Below are 12,916 nucleotides of genomic sequence, written 5' to 3'. Positions count from 1 at the left end.
TCCTTTCTGTTTTATTTAGTTACTTTTTATATACAAGTGTTAGTCTAAGAAAGTTCGAGAAAGGTTTTGGTTTTTATTTTTTCAGGCTATTCAACCTCCCTTCTAGCCGGCCGCCACGATCTAACAGAAACAACTCGTTTATTTTTATTATCTACCAGTGTTCATAGTACCTTTTGGAAGGAAGCAATCCTTACCGCTTCTCACGTGATTAATAGAATTCCAACCTCACACAATTTAGGCTTGTCACCTTTTGAAAAATTATATGGGCATGCTCTTCTCTATTCCTCTTTGCGTATTTTTGGTTGTACTTGCTTTGTCCTTCGTCCACATGTTGAGCGTAATAAATTAACCTCTCAGTCTGCTCTTTGTGTCTTTTTAGGTTATGATATTACTCAAAAAGGATATTGTTGTTTTGATCCCGTTAGTAAAAAAATGTATGTCTCTCGTCATATTGTGTTTCTTGAGTATATTCCATTCTTTTCTATTCCAGCTAGTTCACATAATATGATAAAGTCAGATCTACTTTGTATTGATTCTTCAAATACCAACACTGAAGATGTTTCACCCACAGCTCCTACTGGTAGCTCAGCTGAATCTGGTACTTTGGTTCCTGAGATATCTAGTCCACATGCTCCTCCTTCTACCACTACCCAGTCATCTCCTGAGGTTGCGGATAATCCTTCTCTCCACCGTCGTCAATCCACTCGTGTTTGTAAGTCTATTAAACTACCAGATTTTACTTACTCTTGTTATTCTCATTCTTTTGCTTCATTTGTTGCATCTATTCATTGTCTTTCTGAGCCTATATCCTATAGAGAAGTTGTTTGTAACCTACTTTGGCAGAGTGCTATGACTGAGGAACTAACTGCTTTGCATCAGACTCATACATGAGATTTGGTTCCATTGCCAACAGGAAAACACACTATTGGTTCTCGTTGGGTATATAAAATCAAAACTAAATCTGATGGATCTATCAAATGATCCAAAGCTCGTCTTGTTGTTAAAGGTTATTCTCAAGAGTATGACATGGATTATGAGGAAACATTTGCTGTTGTTGTAAAAATGACGACTGTTCGTACTCTGATTGTTGTTGCTTCTGTTCGTAGATGGAGAATATCTTAGATGGATATGAAGAATGAATTTCTAAATGGCGATCTTCATGAAGAAGTTTATATGACACCTCCTCCTGGTATTTCACACCAACCTGGTGAAGTTTGCAGGCTTCGTAAAGCGCTTTATGGTCTCAAACAAACACCTCGTGCTTGGTTTGAGAAGTTCTCTACAGTGATTACTTCGCTTGGTTTTCATCCTAGTAATCATGATTCAGCAGTGTTTGTTAGATGTACGAGTGTAGGTCGTATTATTTTATCATTATATGTTGATGACATGACTATTATTGGTGATGATTCTGATGGAATTAATTTCCTAAAGTATGAGTTGGCTCATTGTTTTTCTATGAAAGACTTGGGTATACTATGCTACTTTCTAGGCATTGAGATTGCTTATTCCCCGAAAGGTTATCTTTTATCCTAGTCAAAGTATATATCTGATATGTTTGAGCGTGCTCGTCTTACTTAGAATAGAGTCGTTGATACTCCTATTAAGACTAATGCTCGATATTCTTTATCTGATGGCTCACCTTTGTCGGATCCTAGTTTGTACAGAACTATTGTTGGAAGCTTGGTTTATCTCACTGTGGCTCGTCCAGATATTACGTATGCTGTTCATGTGGCTAGTCAATTTGTCACTACACCAACTATAATTCATTGGGCTGCTGTTTTTCGTATTTTCAGATATCTCAATTTCAAAGCCTTTTATTTCCTTCTAATTCATCTTTTGAACTGCATGCATACTCTGATGTGGATTGGGCTAGTGATCCTATGGATAGTAAATCTACCACTGACTTCTGTGTTTTTCTTGGTGATTCTCTCATTTCTTGGAAGAGTAAGAAACAAGATGTTATATCTAGATCTTCCACAGAAGCTGAGTATCATGTCATGACGTCAACTACTTATGAGATAGTTTGGTTATGATTCGGCGATAAGGCCAGGGGGCCCTCATGGGCAAAGGGTCAACGACACGTAGGAGTCAGGAGTCAGAAGGGTCGGGTCAACCGATCAAACGGGTCGAACGGGTCCGGGAAGAATCAAAGATAACCCGACGGGGAGTCGGGTTTCCGGCGATCAGGGTGAACAAGGTCGCACGGCCGGGCAGATAGCTCGCTCGGCCAAGGCGTAAAGCAGCAATAGGGCCGAGCGGGGTAGCCTGCGACCGGGAATCCTCCCGGTCGGACCGATACCTACACCCAGTCGGCTGGATGCCCGGCTCTGGGAAGAAAAAGGGAGATAAAGGCAAGGGAACATTGTGGAACATCATCTTCTGACAACAGACATGTTCAACAACCAGACCATACGCAGAATCGTACAATGGAAGGCTCTTCTGTCCCATCAAGGAGGTGCTCAGACTGTAGCAGTATGGCGTTAGACATGTTCTTCTGACAAACCCATACTGAGGTATGGTGCAGAACACATGTCCATCTCGATGTGTGTGCACCAAGCTCACCATAGCTCTATATAAGAGCCCTCAGATTTCGCCGGAGGTACACAATCTTCGATCCTTGGAGCCACCTTCTTGTTTTCCCCTTGCCTGACTTGAGCGTCGGAGGGTCGTTGCCGGGAACCCCTTCCCGGCTCGACTTCTTTGCAAGTTCGCCGGAGCTCTATACGGTCAGTCAGAGAGCCACGTCATCGGTTTGGAGAGCGCTACGTGCCCAACATCCATCGATTCAGCGTTCGGACAGGATCAAATTGGCGCCATCTGTGGGAACGCTCCTGCATCCGATCGAAAGCAATGGACGAAGCTGGACGACCGCACTCGGTGATGCTCTCCACAGAGGAGCTCGATGCTCTGATCGAGACAAGAGCAGCTAAGCTTGTGGAACAACAGAGACAGAAGTCGCAAGCCGAGCGGATTGAGCAACAAGCGACATCAGCGTCAGGAGGCCGAGCGGAAGCGCCACATGCCACAGTTCCATTTCATCGGGCCCTATTCCGTACGCTTCCTGAAGCCACAGCAGCTAATCGTGATGGGGGATCTTCATCCGACGAGGCGCTCGTACGAGACAACAGAAAAGGCAAGGCCCCCCGAACGGACACCTCCCCCGAGCGGATCAACCGTCAATTCTTGGAGGCCATCTTGCGGGACCCTCTGCCAAAGCACTATGTGCCCCCGGCGATCGGTGAATACAATGGAACCATCGACCCGGACGATCACCTGGGTAAGTTCGACAACACAGCCACCCTTCATCAATACACAGATGGAGTAAAGTGCCGAGTGTTCCTTACCACTCTCTCGGGATCGGCGCAACGGTGGTTTCGAAGGCTGCTGGACGGATCCATCACAAGTTTCAAGGACTTCCGCACGACCTTCCTCCACCATTTTGCAAGCAGTCGACGTTATCAGAAGACTAGCGTGAGCCTATTTGCCATCAAACAAGAGCCCAGAGAGCCGCTCAGAGCTTATATCCAACGGTTCAACCGGGTGACCATGGATATTCCAATGACCACCTCAGAAACGATGATGAACACGTTTACACAGGGCCTCGTGGACGGTGACTTCTTCCGTTCACTTATTCGAAAGGCGCCCCGAGACTATGATCATATGTTACACCGGGCTAATGAATATATCAATGTAGAGGAAGCCCAGGCGGCTCGAAGGAAGGAAGCTCCAACCGAGCGTCCACCCCCTGCCGAGCGGAAGACGCACACTGCTCATCAGCCGCCCAGAGGACCGCGAGCTGAAGTAGTCCGCCCCCAGCAACATGCAAGACCCCACGCCATTCAAGAAGTATCTGCCGAGCGACCCAAACCTAAAAAGAAGGTATGGACCCCAATGTTTTGTTCATTCCATCGGACAGACACGCATAATACAAGAGATTGTCGGAGCCTTCCCCTGATCGCCCACCCCGTGCCCCGGGGTGGCCACCGTCGATCACCATCATCCGATAGGAGACAACGACATCATGAGGCCGATCGGCGGATACCCGACAGGCGACAGCATCAGTCTCCCGAACGACATTACCCTCAAAGGCACGAGGACAATCCCTGGGTGTCTAGGGAGCGGCCTAGGCCGTCCGCTCGGGAAGAAGAAAACAGAAGTAACACTTCCCGAGGCGAAATCAACATCATTGCTGGCGGGCCGACCGGAGGCGACTCCAACAGACCAAGGAAGGCGAGCGTCAGGCAGCTTCAGATCCATGCGGTCGGCTGCAGCCAAGAACGGGCGAGCGGTCCCGAAATCAGTTTCGGGCCCAGGGACTTGGAAGGAGTCGAAGTGCCACATGACGACGCTCTCCTCATCAAAGCGGTAATAGCTAACTATACTATTCACCTCGTTTTCATCGATATAGGAAGCTCGGTCAATATTATATTCAAAAAGACATTCGACCAACTGCAAATTGATCGAGCCGAGCTGCTTCCCATGACAACCCCCCTCTACGGGTTTACGGGTAATGAAGTTCTGCCGGTCGGACAGGTCCGGCTGGCTATTTCGCTGGGAGAAGAGCCGCTCAGAAGGACGCAGATGACAAACTTCGTCATGGTCGACTCTCCCTCAGCATACAACGTCATCTTGGGGCGACCGGCGCTCAGCGAGTTCCAAGCGGTTGTCTCCACCTTCCACCAGAAAATCAAGTTCCCGGTGGAGGATAAAGTAGGAGAAGTACGAGGAGACCAGATGGCGGCTCGGCGATGCTATGTCGAGATGGTCAGAGCAGAAGCTAACTCCGCTAGGAAAACGCCACGGATCGAGGTGAACGCCATAACCGAAAAACCACCCTCTTTGGTTTATGAGGAAAAAGAGGAAGTGCAGATTCACCCGACCCGACCGGAAGCAACCACCTTCATCGCGGCCAATCTGGAGGCAAGCCAGAAAAAGGAAGTGATCAAATGTCTCCAGAAAAACTGCGATGTCTTCGTTTGGTCGACGCATGAGCTGCCCGGAATTTCGCCAAGTATAGCGCAGCACGAGCTCCACGTCCGACCGGACGCTCGGCCGATGAAGCAAAGGAAGAGGGACTTCAGCGCTGAACAAAATATCATCATCCGAGCGGAGGTTGAGAAGCTCTTGGAGGCCGGCCACATACGCGAGGTCCAGTTCCCGAGCTAGCTGGCGAACGTGGTACTAGTCTCCAAACCGGGCAACAAGTGGAGAGTTTGCATCGATTTCCGGGATTTCAACAAAGCATGCCCAAAGGATTTTTATCCTTTACCCCGGATCGATCAACTGGTGGACTCCACAGCCGGCTGCGAGTTGATATGCATGCTCGACGCCTATCAGGGCTACCATCAAGTGCCGCTCGTCCGAGAAGATCAAGAGAAGGTCAGCTTCGTTATAGCTGACGGCACTTACTGCTACAATGTGATGCCGTTCGGACTGAAGAACGCTGGAGCAACTTACCAGCGCTTGATGAACAAAGTGTTCAAGGAGCAGATCGGACGAAATTTGGAAGTGTACGTGGATGATATTCTCATCAAGTCCGTCCGAGCGGCCGATCTCTTTAAAGACATGGAGGAGACTTTCCGAACGCTGAGGAAGTATGGAGTTAAGCTGAACCCTCAGAAGTGTCTGTTCGGAGCAAAAGGCGAGCGTTTCTTGGGCTATATAGTGACCGAGCGGGGCATCGAGGCCAATCCCAGCAAAGTGAAAGCATTACAAGACATGCCGCCCCCAAGAAATCTAAGGGAAGTACAGCGCTTGACCGGTCGGATAACAGCATTGTCCAGATTCATCTCAATGACTGCCGACCGGAGCTTCCCTTTTTTCAAAATCCTGCGCAAAGCTACCAAGTTCCATTGGGACGAGGAATGCGATCGGGCATTTGAAGAATTGAAGGCATATCTGAACTCTTTGCCCGTGCTAGCCAAGCCAGCTATGGGTGAGCCGCTCTGTATCTATTTATCTTCAACCGAGAAGGTAGTAGGCTCGGCATTAGTGAGGGCAAGCGGAGAAGAACCGGTGTATTTCTTAAGCCATATTTTAAAAGACGCTGAATCTCGCTACACTGGGCTCGAGAAGCTGGCTTTTGCTTTGGTCCTCGCCGCTCGGCGACTTCGTCCTTATTTCCTAGCACATACCATCATAGTCCGGACGAATAGCCCATTGGGAAGAGTGCTGCTGAACCCAGAAGCGTCCGGATGGCTTATCAAGTGGACAACGGAGTTGAGTGAGTTTGATATCCAGTATCAACCCCGGTCGGCGATAAAGGCGCAGTCCTTGGCAGATTTTGTCACCGAAGTGCAAAAGCCAGAACCCGAAGCCATGTGGAAAATATTTGTGGACGGATCGTCCACTCGGCTCGGAGCGGGGTTGGCGTGCTATTACTCTCTCCCCAAGAAGAAAGGATGCACTTATCTATTCGGCTGGACTACAGAGCCATAAATAACGAAGCGGAGTACGAAGCCCTCATAGCCGGCTTGCAGGTAGCTCGGCATGTAGGAGCCGGTCGAGTGACAATCCATTCGGACTCCTAGTTGGCCGCTCAGCAACTCTCGGGCACATTTGAGATTAACAACACCCGGCTCAAGCTTTACGCTGAAGCCTTCAAAAAGCTCAAGGCCAACTTCAGAGAGGTCATTATCCAGAAGATACCCCGAGCGGAGAATCAGGCTGCAGATGAGTTAGCCAAACTAGCAAGTTCAATATCACCGGTCGTCATCCAGCAGCCAATTGAACAAGTAGCTTTGGTGGCTCACGTCGATCGGATGGAGGGCCTCGCGTTTCCGAGCGATTGGAGGACGACCATCATGGAGTTTCTTCGATGGGGGGCAACACCATCCGATCGGGAAGCAGCCCAGCTATTAAGGAGGAGAGCCGGTCGATTCACACTTGTGGGAGACCAACTCTACAAGAAGGCTTTCTCTCGCCCACTGTTGAAGTGTGTAAGCTCGGAGGATGCGGAGTACATCCTCCACGAAGTGCACCAAGGATCGTGTGGGGGACATCCGGGCGGACGATCGCTGGCCAAGAAGATCTTGCTGGCCAAGAAGATCTTGCTGGCCGGATACTTCTGGCCAACCCTGCAAACAGACGCCGCTCGGACCGTCGCGACGTGCCTTTCCTGCCAGTAGTACCACAACTTCTCCCACCGACCGGCAGAGGAGATGAAAGCATCTACCGTATCTTGTCCGTTCGACCAATGGGGAATGGATATTGTGGGTCCATTCCCTATGGCGACCGGTCAGCAGAAGTTCCTACTGGTGGCGGTCGACTATTTCTCCAAATGAGTGGAGGCCGAGCCGCTGGTGAAGATCACCGAGCAAATGGTCAAAAAGTTCATCTGGCAGCATATAATCTGCCGGTTCGGCATTCCTCATCGGCTCATATCTGATAATGGGCGGCAGTTCGTCGGGAAGCAGCTTGAGGAATGGTGCAAAAGTTACGACATTGAGCAACACTTCACTTCCGTGGTGTATCCCCAAAGTAACGACCAAGCGGAAGTAACTAACAGAGAAATACTCAGAATTCTTCGAGCCCGATTTGACCACATAGGAGGAAGTTGGGTGGTCTAGCTGCCAGGCGTCTTATGGGCTATCCGCACGACCCCAAAGGAGGGAACGGGCGTTACGCCTTTCCATTTAGTGTACGGAGGTGAAGCAGTGATCCCGATTGAAGTCGGCGTCAAGTCCGTCCGGATCCAGAACTATGATGATGACAACGCCGAGCGGAGGAACATGGAGTTGGACTTGATCGACGAAGACCGAGACAAGGCGTCCGTCCGGCTCATGGCGTACCGGCAGAGGATGAAGCAAAACTACAACCGGCGCGTGATCCCTAGAGCCTTCCAAGTCGGCGACCTAGTCTGGAAGAAAGTAAAGCCGGTCGGCGACGTGGGCAAGCTAGAGGCTCCTTGGGCGGGTCCCTTCAAAGTCATCGAAAAACTCCGCTCGGGTGCTTATTATTTAGAAGATAAAGATGGACGGCAACTGGACCGACCATGGAGCGCAAATCATCTCCAGCTGTACCGAGCTAGGTGAGAGGTGCGCTGATGTAATTCATTTGGTGTATCTTTTGGTTGCCTATGTTCTTTTAATGCAGGAAGCAAAATGGTAAACGCATTTGGCAGTCTTCGCCGAACGGCAGTGTTGAAATTAGCCTTAAAGGTCGTCGAGCTCCGACGTTAAAAATCGAGAGTCGAGCCGGCGACTATAAACCCTCCGAGCGGAAGACCGTCGAGCTCCGACGTTAAAAATCGAGAGTCGAGCCGGCGACTATAAACCCTCTGAGCGGAAGACCGTCGAGCTCCGACGTTAAAAATTGAGAGTCGAGCCGGTGACTATAAACCCTCCGAGCGGAAGACCGTTGAGCTCCGACGTTAAAAATGGAGAGATGAACCGACGTCTATAAACCCTCCGGCCGGAAGACCATCGAGCTCCGACGTTAAAAATCGAGAGACGAACCGGCGTCTATAAACCCTCCGGCCGGAAGACCGTCGAGCTCCGACGTTAAAAATCGAAAGACGAACCGGCGTCTATAAACCATTCGGACGGATAGCTTTTCGCATGGTACAACTCGGTTATAAGCGCCGACCAGTAACAGGTCCTGCTATTAAGGCGAGAATATTACGGCCGAGCTGCTCCCTTATAAAGAATACTTAGCATGAAAAAATTCTGGCCGAAACAAAGGTTAAGGATGAATACTGGTCGAGCAATCAAATAACAAACAAAAAACAGAGTTCATTTACGCCAAACGGTGGACAGACAAAAGAAGTAATAGCAAGAGTATTTGCACCGAACGACGGACATACAAAAAACGGTTCAATGCTCCTCACTCATCGAAATTAAAAAGGGCGTCAGGGATAGAGCCCATCACGACAGCCAGATCTTCTGGGGGGGGCGGACAGCTCGGCGGGTAGATGGCCCTTAGTCTTCAAATAATCAACCGCCACCTTGATAGCCTCTTCAAAAGTTAGAGACAGCTTGTCGCTGAACTTTTCACCGAACTCGTCCGAGCGGACGAAAGCTTTCCGCACTTCAGCCGACCGGCCAGGCTCCCCGTCTTGATATTCTTTGAGCGTGGCTCGGGAAGCGTCAAGGGCAGCCTAGAGATCTTTCAAATCCCCTTCAAATTTAGCCTGATCGGCCGAGCGGCCCTCCCTTTCGGTGGACAAGAGGGTGCCCAACTCCTTGACGCGTTGATCCAACCCCCGGTTCTCCACCTTCATAATATCCAAGTCTGAGATGGCCTGAAGCTTTCGGTTTGTCGCAAGCTTTATGTCATGGTCATGCTTCTTGACCATAGCTTCAAGCCGAGCCACCTCCGCCGTCAGCTCAGAAGACTTCTGTCGCTCGGATTCCAAAAGCTTTTTAGTCTTCTCCAGCTCGGCGGATGACTGCCCCTGACTTTCCCCCGAGAGTTTGAGCTTTTTCAGCTCGTTTTTCAGCTCAGCCAGGCGATTGCTAATTGCAATATGTTCCACCCAGGTCTGCGCAGAAGAAGAGATGGCAAAGGTTGGTTGAAAAGGAACACCAAGGGAGAAAGAACATACCCCGGTGGCCTGCTGTAGATTGCTGTCTCCCAACTGACTGGGAGTCATGAGCGCGACGCGAATCCGGGCATCCTCCCAAACTTTGGCAAGAGGTCCTGTTAGGGTAATTTGCTGCTCGGGGCTAGCCGGCCGATCGGCCGCCAAAAGATATTCCTCTGAGGGAAAGCGCAGAACGGTCTTGATCACCCGAAGGCTGCTTGGATCATCCTGGGTCTCAGCTGCCTGATCGGAAGGCCCCCCAATAGTAGAAAGTTCACCCAAGCGCCTAAGGCGACGACGGGTGCGGGGGAGGGAATCAGTTGGTTCCACTTCGGGGAGCGCCGCGGGCAAGCCAAGCTGGGAAAGTGTTCGCTCCGAAGAGAGCGCCTCAACAGACGCCGGAGCCCCTTCTTCCCGCTCGGGAGGAATACCACTCCGCTCCGAAAGCTGTTCACCAGAAGGAACCGAGGGTGGAGGTGGGTCCGTTCGGCGTTTCTTCCGGGTCCTCAGTGGAACATCATCAATAAGGAGAATCTCCGCCTCGACCGGGGCAGATGAAGTAGCGTCACCCACGGCTTCGTGCACGAGGGCCCTAGCGACTAATAGTACTTCAGGGGAGGACTGTGTCCCTTCAGCCCTCGAGTTGGCGGGGACGAGCCCCCGCGCAGCGACCTCCTTTGCCGTAGCCGCCTCAATCTCAGCGGCTCTCAACTTCAGGCGCTCGGTGGCTTTAGCACGCCACATGGTCTCCGTTGTGGAAAAGAAAAATAAATCAGTTAGAGCAAAGGAGAAAGGTAAAGAGTAATCCTTACCCATGATGCAGGGAATGCCAGCCCGAACGGGAGATAAGCCGAACAAGTACATCACTCCCTTAAGTAGCAGCTTATCAATGTTGTATCGTTGGCCGACCAAGCGGTTGGCTGCATGGAGGTAGGCCGGATCACTCTTGTATTTGCCGAGCTCTGGTTGGGTCGGCACCGCGGTCTGCCACTTTGTTCGGAAAGTCGACAGCTCGGGGAAGCGCACATAGAAAAAGTATTCCTTCCAGTGCTTGTTGGAGCTCGGCATATTGCTAAAAAGAACAAAACCAATCCTAGTTTGGAAAATGAAGGTGCCCCACTCGGACTGTTTTGGATAGTAGAAGTAATGAAAGATTTTGGGGTCCAGAGGGATATCGTTCAGCTTGAACAGAATCACCACCCCGCACAGCAGCCTAATGGAGTTCGGAACGAGTTGGCCGAGCGGGAGGCGGAAGTAATTACATACTTGCAAAATGAAGCGATGTAGGGGAAACCGTAGGCCGGCCAAAAATTGATCCTAGAAAAAGCAAACAGTGCCGGACGGCGGGTTATTGGGCCGATCTGAAGGAGTGGCTAATATTATTTCAAAGTCAGTGGGGAACTCATAAGTACGCACGAGGCGTAGTGCGTCTTCTTCATCAAACCGGCTCTCCGTGGCTGTATACCAAAGACCAGGAGCGGAGGCCGACGGTTGTGAAGTGCTCGACATGGTCGGAAGAGTAAACGCGATAAAAGACGGAAAGAAGCGAGAAAACAGACGGCAGAAAGAGGAACAGCTAAAGAACGATGCAAAGGAATGACGGAATAACAGGAGAACTGAGCTTACAAGGACGTAGACGATCGGAAAAATGGGTTGCAAGGTCGCTGGAGATCGCCTGGACGCAGAGAAACAAGGTCGCCGGAGGGAGAGTGGTGGAACACGCGAAAGCAGGAACGCGGCGGAGGAGAAGGAGAGGACTTTATAGGGATTGGCCTGAGTGGCCTCAGTCGTTGGATGCAGGTCACGAGGATCAATGCCCACATCTAACCGTCCATTTCAAACAGCGGCAGTCCCATCGGAGGTAACGCCGCCGTACGTTGACGGCATCAGAGATGCCATGTGGCGCTACCGCATGGGGCGCATTTAATGAGCGCCATTACCACGCGCAGCGCGCGTGCTCGGCCTTAATGGGGCGGATTTGACACGCATTCTGAGGGGATCCCAAAGGCGCCAGTTTTGACCGTCCATCCGTTGACAGCGCCGAACGGGCGTGATGAAGAATGTAAGCCGAGCGGATAAGCATTCCACGGACCGTCCGAGCGCCGTTACTCTGTTAGACCGGGGGTCCAGTTAGTCGGACTTAGCGCCTCCTTCGACTAGACTTGAAGGGGAGGCAAGTGATCCGGCGATAAGGCCAGGGGGCCCTCATGGGCAAAGGGTCAACGACACGTAGGAGTCAGGAGTCAGAAGGGCCGGGTTAACCGGCCAAACGGGTCGAACGGGTCCGGGCGGAATTAAAGATAACCCGACGGGGAGTCGAGTTTCCGGCGATGATCAGGGTGAACAAGGTCGCACGGCCGGGCGGATAGCCCGCTCGCCCAAGGCGTAAAGCAGCAATAGGGCCGAGCGGGGTAGCCTGCGACAGGGAATCCTCCCGGTCGGACCGATACCTACACCCAGTCGCCTGGATGCCCGGCTCTGGGAAGAAAAAGGGAGATAAAGGCAAGGGGACATTGTGGAACATCATCTTCTGACAACAGGCATGTTCAACAACTAGGCCATACGCAGAATCGTACAATGGAAGACTCTTCTGTCCCATCAAGGAGGTGCTCAGACTATAGCAGTATGGCGTTAGGCATGTTCTTCTGACAAACCCATACTGAGGTATGGTGCAGAACACGTGTCCACCTCGATGTGTGTGCACCAAGCTCACCATAGCTCTATATAAGGGCCCTCAGATTTCGCCGGAGGTACACAATCTTCGATCCTTGGAGCCACCTTCTTGTTTTCCCCTTGCCTGACTTGAGCGTCGGAGGGTCGTCGCCGGGAACCCCTTCCCGGCTCGACTTCTTTGCAGGTTCGCCGGAGCTCTATACGGTCAGTCAGAGAGCCACGTCATCGGTTTGGAGAGTGCTATGTGCCCAGCGTCCATCGATTCAGCGTTCGGACAGGATCAGGTTACATTGGTTGCTTGTGGATATATGTATTTCTCTTTATCAACCTACTCCATTATATTGTGATAATCAGAGTGTTATTCAAATTACACGTAATTCAGTTTTTTATGAGCGGACGAAATATATTGAAATTGATTGTCACGTTACTTGTCACCATCTTCAGATTGACACCATCACATTGTCTTTTGTTCTTTCAAAGCTACAGATTGGTTATATGTTTTTCAAGTCACATTCTGCTTCACGCTTTCATTTCTTTTCTGACAAATTCTCAATGTTTCTAGCTGTAGCATCTTGAGTTTGAGAGGGGATGTTAGATTATATATATTTATTTATTTATAGTTTTTAGGATAATTTGATCTTTTTCCCTTTTATATTTAGAATTTAAGGTTTCTTAACTAAACTATATAAAGACCTTATACTCTGTATTTCTGATCATTAA

This window comes from Zingiber officinale, chromosome 4B, assembly GCF_018446385.1.
Source record: "Zingiber officinale cultivar Zhangliang chromosome 4B, Zo_v1.1, whole genome shotgun sequence".
Classification (NCBI taxonomy): Eukaryota; Viridiplantae; Streptophyta; class Magnoliopsida; order Zingiberales; family Zingiberaceae; genus Zingiber; species Zingiber officinale.
The sequence above is the reverse complement of the archived record's forward strand: the minus strand, read 5'-3'. Positions refer to the sequence as shown.